The following is a 13,741-nucleotide window of genomic DNA, read 5'->3' on the forward strand; positions in this document are numbered from 1 at the left end:
CAAATGACGCTTTGAAGGGCTCAGAAAAATCGCAATGACGGAGCCAGGCCTGACGTCTAGTGACTAGACCTGCCCCTGCGGCTCTAGCGGCGCCTTCCGTAGCATGGGAGAGCAGCCGCATAGAGGTATTGGTAACTGATCTAAGAGTGGCCATGCGGGTGGAGTGCAGCACTTTGTCCTCCTCCGACATGGACTCTGGGGGAGATGCAGCGTATTCTTTAATGAGATCTCGCTGCATCCTAATGACGTGTGCCAGGTAGTTCAGCGCCCTTACCGAGAAGGTCGCTGAACTAAACATCCGCTTCCCCAAGCGGTCCATCATCCGAGACTCCTTGCTCGGGGGATGGACTGAGGGACTCTCCTGAGCAAGTTCCCTCTTGGTGGCCGCCGTCAACATGGCATCTACCGGAGGCCCCTTACTCCAATGGGCACGGTCAGACAGTGGGCTGAGGATCCTGTCGGGCCTCTTAGGGATTGGCTCCACGGTGTCCGGTTCTTTCCACGCCCTGGTGGTAATGAGGTCCACCAGGGGGTCGGCAGGAGGGGACACCCAAGAGGTAGACAGGCCCGTTTCAAATGCCTCCAAGAACACGGACTCGTCCGAGGAAGACTTGGGGGCAGACCACCCCCCCCTTATACGGAGCATTTCCATGATGTCTCCAAATGAGACATCCTCGGGGGGTGACCGTGGGGAGCCTTCCCCTTCCTCCAAATCCGTGTTTTCCGTGAGAGACTCGGAGGAGTCAATGTGCCTCCTTTTGCACGTATGCTTTCGAGGAACATCCTCTGGGGGGCTGTCAGAGGACTCCTCGCAAGCAGCAACCTGTTCCAGGGGAACAGCTTGGGGCACAGAAGCGGGCTGTCCCAAGGGCCGGATGGTGGAAGCCTGACCCAGTGCAGAGGGAGCGCGGGACGGAGCCAAAACAAGTGCCGGGGGTCCGGAGACCCTCAACAGGGCCCTCTCCACTACATCAAAGGCCGAAGGGGAGCCGACCTCGACCAAAGGATCCGACAATCAGCTCCCCCTCGGATCCGAAGAGTGGATCGGAGCCGGCGCCGAAGCGCTCGGATCCGAAGGGACAGTGCGCTCCGACACAGACGGCGCCGAAGGAGCACTGATCCCCCCGGATCCGAGGCTCGGATCCAGGCTCCGAGAGGTCGGATCCGATGCACTCGAGGGCAGGGTCGGATCCGGTACCAAGTACTATCGGCGCCGACCCACCCCGCCCGAAGCTGCTCGGCTCAACTGCTCCGAACCCAGGTAGCGGGTCGGAGAAGGAGCAATCTGCTTGAAAAAGGGGGTCGAGCTCCCCAGGGGAGGCAAGAGCACTCCCATCTGCATCTGGGCCTGGATGAACCTTCTCATCATCCGTCCAGATCAGCATCCGATAGGCTGCGTTGATCTCGGCGAGGCTACCGAGGTAGGCCTTGAGTGCCTCCTCGATAGCCTCGACGGAGATCGGGTCTCCTCCTCCTCAGGTCCCGGTGAAAAACACACTGGAGACCGGAGCCGAGGAGGAGGAGATCCAGCCGACAATGGAGCCGGGGGAGAAGCCCGCTTGGCTGGCGGGGCCGAAACAGAGGTCTCGGCCCGCCGCTTGTGGTGCTTCTCCCTCCGGTCTCTTTTTCTAGCATCCCTCTCCTCCGAACCAGAAGCGGGAGGTTGAGTCCCAGGAGGAGGAGGGGGAGCCGGAGAGGGAATAACCGTGGGGACGGTTACCCCCGAAGGGGCGGAGGTCGGAGCCGAGTCCAGCGGTAAACGGCCCGCCAAAACAAGCTTGGACCTCCGCTCCTTCAATGCCCTGGGGTTGAACCCTGCACAAATGGAACATCCAGATGTGAGGTGTTCAACCCCCAGGCATCTAACACACCGAGTGTGGCCATCAGCTGGGGAAAGCTTATGGCCACACTCGGAGCATTTAGAAAAAATAGACTTGGGCTGCTCAGACATCCCAAGCTAACAAATAACAGTTACTATAACTAAGGTAAGTAACTAAAAAAACAAAAATCACTCACAGGCCCAACACACACACTACGCTACCAGCGAGGGGAGGGATATAAATTTTAGATTAAACACTAAAAAAAGTAATAATACAAAAAGGGAAACCTACACTTTCACACAAATCAACCAAAAAATTATTTAAATTTTACAATTTAAACACTTAAACTATCACTTAGCTGGAGAGCTGGAAAAACAATCTGGTCACCATGCGCGGCAAACGAGATCTGAGGTCATGAGGGTAGAGCAGGGTATTATGGGTGAGGGGAGGAGCTGAGAGCTTGGATCCATAGCTGGTAAACCATGCCGGTTCGGATCCGATATCGGATCCATAACCCACAGGTTGCAGACAAATGAATCTCCTACTTCAGATCAAATGTTCCAATTTCTGCTGATAAAGGGGTCGCACTGGAAGAACCCACCCCTTGAAAGGGCTTAACAATGGCAATTCCGCTGTCCCATAAATCGATCATACACATTGCCTGCAGCCACAGTACCAATACCAACATGCTGAGAAGTAGAAGCATCATCTGTAGTTGGAAAGACATATTGTTCAATCAATCTCTGAGTACCATCCATCTGGTCCTCTCTAAACAGGCGCGGTATGTTGACAGCCATAGGATTACCCAGGCATAGTGCCACCCGACCTTAGTTCCCAGTGCCTCTGTCGAGTAGAGCCACTGGAGTTATCCCCAGGGTGAGTTTTATGTTTCCCATCCACTCATCAAGATTTCTCTTCAAGAGGGTCAAGTCAGCGAGGTGCTCTGCTTGACATGTATAGGAAGTCTATTCCATAGCCTGGACAGTCTCTGGGTTATAAACCTGTCCCTCCAGCATGCTCTGTTAATTGTGGTAATGAGGTTGAGGTCTCTGGAGTGTGTGGTGTGGAGGGATTGAGATTTCATTAGATGTGGCATTTTTAACAGAGCTGGGTCAGACATGGCTTTTTAAGTCAAGCAAATATTGCCTCTAAGTAGGCGATATGAGACAGAGAATAGCTGGGAGTTTTTTGTGAGGTACTTTTGCAGCCTCTCCAGTTGTTGCAGGTGTCTAGTGAGGTACATACCAAATGGGGCTTTGTACTCGATGATTGGCCTAATGAGGGAAGAGTAGAGGGAGACCATGACCTCTTTCTTCCTGGATGCAAAACCCTTAGTAATGAGATATACCACATAGAAGGACTTTCTGACCACAGTGGCAATGTGGTGATCAAAAGAGAGATTGCTGTCGACCTGTGTTCCCAGATCTCTCATAACACCTTCTGTGTTCAGTGGACTACCATCAATGTGGTAATTCATGGGAACTGGGGTTTTCCAAAAGGGGATGACAACACATTTTTTGGCATTGAGGTTAAGGCCATGGTTCTGACACCAGTCGGTGGTCTCAGTGAGGCCATTCTGTAGGATGTTAACATCACTTGGGGAGTTAATAGCTCCCAACTTGCAATAGTCTGAGAACGTTGTCAGCCAGAGTCCCTTTGTGTTGGTCTGGACGTCAGAGAAGTAGATACCAAACAGGAGAGGACCCAGGACCAAACCCTGTGGGACTCGACTCATGACTAGTTGGCAGTCTGATTTGGAGTCCGCTACTTTCACACTGTGGGTTCTATCTGTGAGCCAGTTTGTAACTCACCTAGTGATACAGGTGTTGATGCCTAGCTCAGTGAGTTTTTCTATTATTCCTTAGTGGGGAATTGCATCAAAAGCCTTAACCAGATCAAGGTAGGCTGTATGAACCACCTTGCCTTCATCCACAGCTCTGGTGACTGACTCAAAGAAGTCGACCAAGTTGAGCAGGCATGATCTACCGTTCACAAAACCAAACTGTGTGGGATCCAGAGTCTGGAGATTCCCTATATCCTTGTTTATTAGGTCCATGATGATGCATTCCATAGCTCTGCATATCAGGCTTGTCAGGCTAATTGGGGCGATAGTTCCCAGGGTCTGTAGTCACTCCTCCTTTGTGGAGAGGGATGACTGTAGCAGTGCGCCATTCAGTGGGGACAAAGCCAGAGGTGAAGCTGTGATTGAACAGGGCACACTGTTGAGGTGCCAGTACACTCTGTAGTTCATGTAGAACACAGCCAGGTATATTGTCAGGTCCTATAGAAGCTGTATTTTTGTCTTTGGACAGTGCTGTTTTAACCTGTGCAGCAGTAATACTGGGTACCTGGCAATCTACTGGTACTGTGATTGGTCCTTTGGGGGGGGGGGTTAAAGTAGGCACTAAATCTATCGGCCAGTATACTGGCAATATCTGTTGGCTCGGTATAGGAGGTACTATCGTGCAGTATCTCAGAGCAAATCTGGGTATTGCCGTGGAGATTCTTAACATAACTATAGAAGGACTTATGGTTGTCTTTACTATCTGCTGCAATTCTGTTTTCATAGCTAGCTTTAGAAAATTTGATGAGGGATCTCAACTTTTTGTTGAGGCTGATAAGGGAGTTTTTCCAGTCTTGGGACTTCACCTTATTCCACATCAGTTTCCTCCTTCTGTTGTAGAGTTTGTTTATGGCAGGGGACCACCAGATTGGCTTCTTTTTTTTTTTGGAGGAGAGTGTCTTGGTTCTACTGGGTATGGTGAGATCCATACATTTGTGTATGTGTTCGTACCGTGCATTGGTGTATGATTTGGCAGTCATACAACTATTCTCCAGTTGCATGGGTGTAGTGAAGTTAGCTACCTCTGTTTTTAGGAGCCCAAAGTTAGCTTTGGAGAAGTTTTTCATGGTGGTAACCTTTGCAGGGTGGGGGGTGGGTGGGAGGGATGTGGATTTCCAAGGTGATTAGTTTGTGGTCGGATCTAACCAGGGAGGAGCTGACCATTGGTGTAGAGCAATGGTTGCCCATGTTAGTAATGACCAGATCAAGGATGTTGTTACCTCTAGTGGGAGTAAGTATGAGCTGGTCCAGGGCATTGGCATTAATGAACTCCAGGAAACATTGTGCAAGTGTATTGGTACATGAGTAGTTTTCCCAGTTAATAGAAGGGTAGTTGAAGTCTCCTAGTAAGAGAGTGTTAGGTTGGACCCTAATATTCTCCAGGGTGCTTAGGAACGTGGAGTCTGAGTCTTGAGACATGGTTGGGGACCTATACCAGGCTAAGACCTGAATGTTAGCTGCATAGTTATGGTTAAAGATGTTCTCTCATTATGCAGGGCACTATTGTGTTATCATCTAAAATACCATGTTTATTTATAGCAGACATAGCAAAACAAAGACATAAAGATGGTTATTAGCATGGACAAAAGAGGGTTATTAAGTTTGTAAGAAGACTGGGGAATGCAGAACTTGAAGAAAGGCAAACTACAGAATTAGGAATATACACAATGGCGGACAGATGTTAAAGGGGAAGAGAGTGATAAGGACTTATAGCAGTGGTGCACAACGTCCGGCCCAGGGGCCAAATCCATCCCTCCACGCAATGCCATCCAGCCCCCAGAGAGTAACCAAAACATTTAAAAAAAAAAAAAAAGTGATAAAATGCTATGCCTTACTCCAGTCATGCAAACTTTCCAGCCCAGCATGTGCTTACTTAACTAATTGACTGCAGTTGCGCAAACCTCTAATTTTAGCTGTGGAAGTAACTATTCTTTCCTGTTTATAACTTAGAGTTTGTAAACAGTAGTAACTTTCTGCAAGAGTTTGTAATAAGTCATGGCTGCAAGCCAGAATAAAGTTAAATGCAAAGTTGATGTAGAAAACAGGCAATTTCATGACTGCTATCTTAAGTAAAAATGCCAGTCACCTGTACCTATTGTTAACTCATAAAGACTTACTATGTTTTGAGGTGGTCTGCAGATGCATTAAGAATTTGTGTAGTGGCCCTCCCCACAAAGAGGTTGTGCCCCATTGACTGACAGCATCATTAGTGCCTGGCAGGTGATGTTCATATGTACATATAGGCTAATGACCACTGGGGCCTTTATAATCCTAACCATGTAATCCAAATGAATCCCATGGGCTATTCCATCTTAGAGGTTGTTTTAAAGGGTGTATGTTAATTAAGGCATGCTTTAACTGCTGCCTCTGTCTATAAGTCAGACCAGGGATGAATTTCTGATTTCCCACCCATTTGTCCAGGTTACACTTGAATATGGTTAGGGAAGGGTTGAGCACCACACGAATGGAAAGCCTATTTCAGAGAATGAGAATTTTCTGAGATACACACCTAACCCTCCAAGATATCCTACTTAAATTGCAAGCAAGGTTTAAATCCATGAACCTAGTAGTTCTGATGCTGTTTATTTTGCACATATGCGAAAGATCCATCAGGGTGGGGTCTAAGGATGCCTTGTATGCCAGGCATAAATCACTTCTAATAGTTTTTAGGAAACAGAGTATAGAGATAGAGCTTTGAGGTAATTTGCATAGGGCATTGTATTTACACCTTGAATTCTTTTTTTTTGCGGAAACTCTGTGGATGCTCCAGTTATTGCATGTGCCTGGTGAAGTACATACCAAATAGAGAATTATACTCCAGGATGGGTCAGATGAGGACTGAGCATACTGTCATGAGGACTTCTCTGGACCTAGATGGCATGTTCTTACTTATACGTTGAGTGACACAGAATGAATGTCTTAGATTGAACAAGTAAATCCCTGATTACGGTATCTACTTTTATGGGTGTTTTATTTATGAGGTAGTTTCCTGGTGTGGCTGACTTCCCAAAGGGTACTATTATGCATTTCTTGGCACTGAGTTTTAAGTAATGGCATTTGCACCTGCCATTTGTCTGTGTTAGACCTTAAAGTAAAATGTTAGTAACGTATGGGGTTTCTATGACTGTTCCCAGCTTGCAATCATCTGCAAACTTGGCAAAACAGTGGCCCTTGACATTGACTTCAGAGAAACAGATACCAAGGAGGAATGGACCAAACACAGAGCCCTGGGGACTCCACTGGTGACTGGCTCTTTGTGCAGCTGGCCTCCTATTCTTAACCTTCTGGGTGCTATCTGTGATCTAGATGACTGTCCAGTGGGTTACACAGGGGGTTATATCTAGTTCCATGAGTTTGTTTACAAAGCCTGAATGGGGTATTTTATCAAATGCCTTAGCTAGTTCAAGGTAGGCAGTATGCACCCTTGTCTTCATCCATTGCCTTGGTGACTTTCTCAAAGAAGTACACCAGGATCAGTAGGCAAGACCTGCCTTTGACAAAACCAAACTGGGTTGGGTACAGTGTCTGTATGTTTCTTACATCACTATTAATAATTTCTATGACAATTATTTCCCTGGCTTTCCTTGTGAAACTAATCAGCCTAAAGAGTCTGTAGTTCCCTTGATCTGTCCTCGTGCAGGGTGCCTCCATTCGCATGACATGAAGCCTGTTTGGAGGCTATGGTTGAATAGTGATTCCAGTGGCTCTTACATGTCATATTTCAGGTTATTTAGGATGCATGATGGGATATTATTGGGGCCCATCAAAGCTGTATTCTTAGCCTTAGAGAGCTCCTTTAAGACCTGCTCCCTACTGATAACTGGAAGGGTTATGTTAGATGGTATTTCCTGGGTAGGCAGCTGGGGGTGAGAGATGGGTAAAGTTGGAGATGAATTTGTCAGCCAGAAGATTTGCTATATCTCCCAGTTCCATGAACATGGCTGCAATTACCAACAGTTGGTACACTATTGTGTGCTGCCTTTGAGGTTTCGGACATAGCTGAAGAATGCCTTATGGTTGTCCTTAGCATGGGATGCTACCTTTATCTCAAATTTTGATTTTTTTTAACTTAATTAGTCCTCTTAGTAGTCTATTCAGTTTGATGAAAAACATTTTTTTAATCATTTTTGATGTTGCACATCCTAATTTTAGCCATGACTTTTTTTTTTGTACAACCAGTTTCAATTTTTTGGATTCCACCAGGGTAGTTTGCTTTTTTAAGTTATTTTTGGGCTTGCTTCTCTTAGGCACAGCCATCTCTATACGACGACTGACATGGTTTATAGAGCTTCTGTGAATAATTCTGCCTAGGCTGCTGTGGTCTCTGGGTATGGAGGGGCTTGGGTTTTTTGACAGGTTATTACTTAATAAAAGGTAGCTTGACTTGGAGTAGTTCCTAACTGTGAAAGTGTTTACTAAAATTACAGAATTTATTTTTAATTCAAGGGAGAATACTATGTAGCCTGACATTACCACAGAAGACACAACACTGAAGGGGGTATGTGTGTAGCATTCTCCCATCTTTGTGATTTATCTGTACCTCTGTTAGCTGCATGCACTATCTGGGTCCAGGCCGTTTGTGTTTACAATGTCTAGGACTCTCTGCACCTGCAAATCTGGGGTCGTGTAGGATTCTCAGTTTATAAAGGGATAATTAAAGTTCCCCATAAATACGGTAAATGGTTGAATGGTGAGTGTTTCCAACAGGTCTAAGTATGAGCTATGGGTTTCACAGGACATAGAGGGTGACCTGTAGCTTGCTAGGATATGGTATGGGATTTTGTCAAAGGTGATCTGGATATGGAGGAACTCCAGTACGCCATCTTTAACTAACATAGAGGTATGTTTGCCACTGAAGCAGACTGAGACACCGCCACCTTTAGGACCTGCCTATGAAGTTCCTGATCTAAATGTGGGGAAGCACTGAAACCTTGCACTGCCAGAGTACTCTCTGTGGCTTTAAACTATATCTCAGTAAATGCATGTCTCCATTCTCCAGCGTACTGAGAACTTGGAGGAAGAGTGGAGCTTCTTGTTTAGGCTTCTGGCACTAAGCAGTAACACCTAACACCTTTACATTTCCTTGGGTAGACTTTGCAATGCTGGCAGCTTTGTCAATTTGGCATTGTCACAAAAAGGCTCTATGAGGGAGGACAATATTTTAGCCAATATATGACACCGTAGTAGGGGGCAGGTGCTGACCATCCTAACAAAATGGTTTGTTAACAATGTCCTCCCACATTAACAAATACTGTATCCCCCTAGAATGACAACAGAAAAAGCCAATTATTAAAGTCAATAATTTTCTCTTTATATACTGGCATCGTCCTTGGTGACGGTAGAATGCTGCTCAATAAAAGGCACATACCAGTTGTTGACATATAGTCTGAGAGATCTATTATGTCTCTCTCTCTTAATAATCTAGGGAGGTATGTCTCAGGTCATTTGCACCTACACGGGCAATGACTGAATCATACTGGTGCCTGTAGTGCAGTGACCTGAGTATGTGTTTAACTTGGCAGATGATGGCCTTTGATAAACTGACTGTTATTTTCTCCTTGTTCAGCCTGGTGAGAGGGGCATCAGTATGTCATACAATGGAGTCCCCATGACTAGAGTCCTAGGTAGTATACAGTCTTGCCTTATGATCTTGATGGTTGTGCCTGTATGTGCAGTGTATAGGTGTTGTTACTGTTGAAAGCTTTTGAGTTTGCTGAGGATACTTTTTTCAAGTGGAACATCAGGGAGATCTTAGGGATTTGGGAAGGTTGCATTTATGTTCCTCAGCACATGTACAGCTGTCTGTGGGATGCATACAATGTGCGGCAGGTGTAGCGTGTATGTTTTTGACAAACAGATCATTATTCAAAGTGCCTGTACGCAACTTTTGTCTCCAGAGACATAGTCTCTATATAGTGAACATTAGACCATTGTTACATTGTCTCAAGATGCCCATTATTCAAACTGACTGTGTAGTAACTGGGAAAGTGCACATCCATGATATCAAGTCCTTTACTAGGTGAGCTACGGGGGTATGGTGTACAAGGGGTTGACAGTGGACTGACTAAGGTTGTTTGTGGGACTAAAGATTAAACTAGGCAGTGCTCCTCAACATACAAACTCGCTGCTCTATGCTACCCAAGGAGCAAGCAGTTGCCCTACACTCACAGAATTACTTTTTATAGTTTTCAGAGGTAGTTTTATAAGGAAAATTTGGTTTCTAGATCTCTCTGTCTGTATAGGGCACTACTAGCCACCGCTGTGTGATGTATAGTGGCATGCAAACACACCAAATGTATACAGGCACATAAAATGTAAAAAACTGGCTTCTAAGCCCTGTGGCTAATAAAATGACTACACTTACAGCTTTCTTTTGTTTTCAGACTCTGAGAGATCAAGCCACCACTTACTGTCACTAGATGGGATATTCCAGACTTCTTAATGTAAAAATACAAAAAACATTTCAAGAGAGTATATGCTATCATACAACAATCTTAAACTAGCTAGACAAGGTGATTTTAAGTCAATCAGACAACAGCAGGACAGGTTGAGGAGATGCAGTAACTTCAGCCTTAAATGCATATACACACACACATAAAAGAAGAAATCAGTAGTCAGTCACTTAAACAGCTTCTTCTACTGTCGTGCCTGATTGTCACAGGTCTTCTCTCCCACAATCCAACCATCTCTTTGCTAACACTGGATGTAAGGAAATCACTTCACAGGCATAAGGGAGGACTTCAAGAATTGCTGAGCTCTGGGGAATGAGCCAAAAACCACCCAAACAAGCTGAATTTATGCAGGCACTTAAAACACAGGCAACCTACTTCTATGCCCCCTGGCCAATAAAACAACCACTTACAGATTTGTTGTGTGTTTCCCAGTCCTCTAAATGTACAAACACAAAAAAGACTGCTAGCTAGACAAGGGTGTGGAAATGAAGATTCAGGAGAAGGGAGGAAATTAGATGAATAATCTGAGAAGGCTGAAGAAGGATATCATGGAAACTATTATTTCATAGAGAAGGTGGTGTGGTAGAGCAGTAGTGAAATACAAATGTACAATGGACTTTTAAAAATGCCTACTACAGGTAGAAAAAAAGTGTGGGGAAGGGTAACTTCATAGTGTTAGGCAGAACAAATGGATGGGTCTAATGGACTAATAGATCTCTTCCACTGACACTTACATATACGCATACATCCTTTTGCAAACAGGTCAGTTACTCAGTGGGTGTATGATTATTTTCTAATGTAGTTTTCGACTCAAGGAAAAAAGTGCCTATAGCAAAAAAGGATGACAGAGATCACACTGTCATAATTAACATCTAAACTGGTTGAGATCTGTTAGCAGAAAACATAGCAGAAATCATTAAGTCATAATTAACATTTTAATTACCTGAGATTTCCCCATTTATTAGTACATGGGTATCACCTTGGTTAGGAAAACACAGAGCAATTAGGAGCTATCAAAGGATTTTATTCTGAAACAAATCACTGCAAGAAGCATTCTTCAGTTATCTATTTCAGGATCAGTTTAATATTCTACTAACACTTCCCACTAATGTTGACATCTGAATCACTTATAGGTCGATGAGTGTTAAAATTAGATTATTTGAAATACTGCAGACTGCGGATGTATTTAGATACTCTTCTGCAGCAATAGCCTAAAAGATTTTTTTTTCAATTTATGTTCATCAATGAACAACTGGAGAACTAACCCTATGTAAACTATTTCATCAACGACCTAACAATATGAATTATGGAGGACAAAAAATAATTTACCATTAAAAATAATGAATAACTGATGCTGTTCTACATTAACCTGTACAAAGTACAAACATATTTTCTATCTAATGTGAAATCATTATCATCAGCAACCTCCATTTCTTCCCATATTCTACTTAGGGTTGGGGTATCGTGTTAACTGGATATTACGCCAGCTGTTGCCAGCTCTCTCAACTCAATGCCACTCCCCTACCTTCTTCTACTGTCATGCCTGACTGTTGCATGTCTTGTCTCACACAATCCATCCATCTTGTTGCTAGATCCCCTCATTTCCTCTTGCCTCCGTATCTGTCCCAAACCCTCTTCAGCAGATTGTCTTCTGCTTTTTTGCATGTGTGATGGAACCGATATAATCTGCTCTCTTTTACATTCTCTGCAAGTGGAGTTACTTGGGCTTCTGCACTAATGTTCACATTTCTATGCGAGTCCCACAGTGTGCATCCTGCCACCTGTCTCAGGCAGTTTAACTTCATCACCTCTAGCTTCTTCAACTGATCTACCTTCATTGCCCAGGTTTCTGTACCATACAGTAGTACTGGTCACACTGCTGTTTTGTACATCTTATTTTTAAGCTTCTTTGGCATTCTTCTGTCAAACAACATCCCTGAAATGCAGTACCAGTTGGCTGCACCTTTTCTAATTCTAGCTTTGATCTACTCATTCAAACTTCCCATCTCGTCAAGCACCTCTCCTAGGTACTTGTAGCTATTAACCTGTTTTCACTATTTTCCCTTCTATCTCAACTGTCTGCTTATTTTGATTTCACCCATTTGCTTCCATTACAGCTGTCTTATCCGTACTCAGTTTTATTATGTGTGCCGTCAGTTTTGTGTTTTATTCCCCTACCATTTGCTGAAGTTCTTATTCTTAGCATGGCTGTGTTAACACATTGTCAGCAATAAAGCAGCATTGTTAATCTCTCCACTCCTACCTCTTTGCTAATGCAGTCCATCACGAGCATGAACAGTAAGGGGCTCAAAGCTGAACCCTGATGCATAACCACTCCCAATGTGAACCCCTCTGCGAGTCTGATCACTGTTTGTATTTGTGTCTTTGGTTCCATGTACATAACCTGCATTCCTTCCACCAATGCGTCTGGAGACTTCGAAACATTGAAGCACTGCCCAGATTAACTTTCTTGAGACCTTGTCATATGCTTTCTACAAGTCTTAGAATGCCCATTTGGACTCTTTCCTTATATCTAGTTTCTTCTCAACTATCCGTCTCATTGCATTGATTGGGTTGGTTGTGCTGCATCCTGATCAGAAACCAATCTGTTCATCTCCCATCTCTATTACACGTGAAAAAAAATAATAATGTGGGGACACACTGACATATAAAACCATTTGTAAGGTATTCTCTGCTTTTCTCAACTCATAAAGGTTCTCACAAAACTAGAATTCAAAACCTAATGGAGACAGTATCTAAAAATATAAATGATGTATGTAATTCACCATATCATTTTAAGGTAAGGCAACTAGATTTGAAGAAAATTATGGCTGGTACATAATGCACTTAAGGATTAAGGTCTAATTGAAATGATAACTCTACACATTATAAAAAACAATACACTAAATTATTTTGTGAACTTCAGCTTAAGATCTAATTTCACTGTACTACACAGATGAAGACATAACACAGCCTTACAGAATAAGCTGCAAATTCAAAAACTCTAGCAATTTAAACCAAATAAGAATACTTGCATGGGTGAAAGTAAATTCTGAGTCGACCCTAGATAAGTTTTCAGTAGGTAGGAACTTACTGGCTTGCTCGTTATTCATGGACAACCTAAATGGAAGTCCACATGCACCACAACAGTACAGGGCAGAAGTACATGAACACTTCTACAAGGTCTTTCACAGTTACCAGAAACCATATGTCTGCATGTTTACACCAAAGTGTGGCAGCACATGCCCCCACTTTTAAGAGCATGAGTGTGGCATTAAAGAAGGTATGTAAAACAAGGAAGATGTCTTACTTTGGGTAAAAGGACAGTACAGAGTTTCATGAAGTACGGAGGTGAACAAATGTGAGCAACTGACACATGCTTTCTTTCTCTTCCTAAGCCTTCAGAAGTGTTTCTCTTTGGTACTGAACAGTTAGCCACTAAGGCAGGCAATATCTATAATAACCATCAACTAACATTTGCTGATCTTGTGAATGTTAAAACTCACAGTGACGTTTAACAAAATAGTTTGAAAATGCCTTCTATCCCATAAGAAAACTTAAATATTGTGTGTTTTGTTTGTCCATTTGGAGCACCGACCAAGCAAGCTAAAGGCCCTGAAAAATAC

General features: G+C 44.0%; 1 protein-coding gene across 1 annotated transcript in view; it reads right to left on the reverse strand.

Annotated features, from left to right (window-relative positions):
• The window catches only part of NARS2 (asparaginyl-tRNA synthetase 2, mitochondrial), a 1,353,496-nt gene that overhangs the window by 799,584 nt on the left and 540,171 nt on the right, over positions 1-13,741 (reverse strand). The gene's annotated exons all lie outside the window — the stretch shown is intronic.

Source organism: Protopterus annectens, chromosome 5.part0, assembly GCF_019279795.1.
Source record: "Protopterus annectens isolate FY-2018-M chromosome 5.part0, PAN1.0, whole genome shotgun sequence".
NCBI classification, from domain to species: domain Eukaryota; kingdom Metazoa; phylum Chordata; order Ceratodontiformes; family Protopteridae; genus Protopterus; species Protopterus annectens.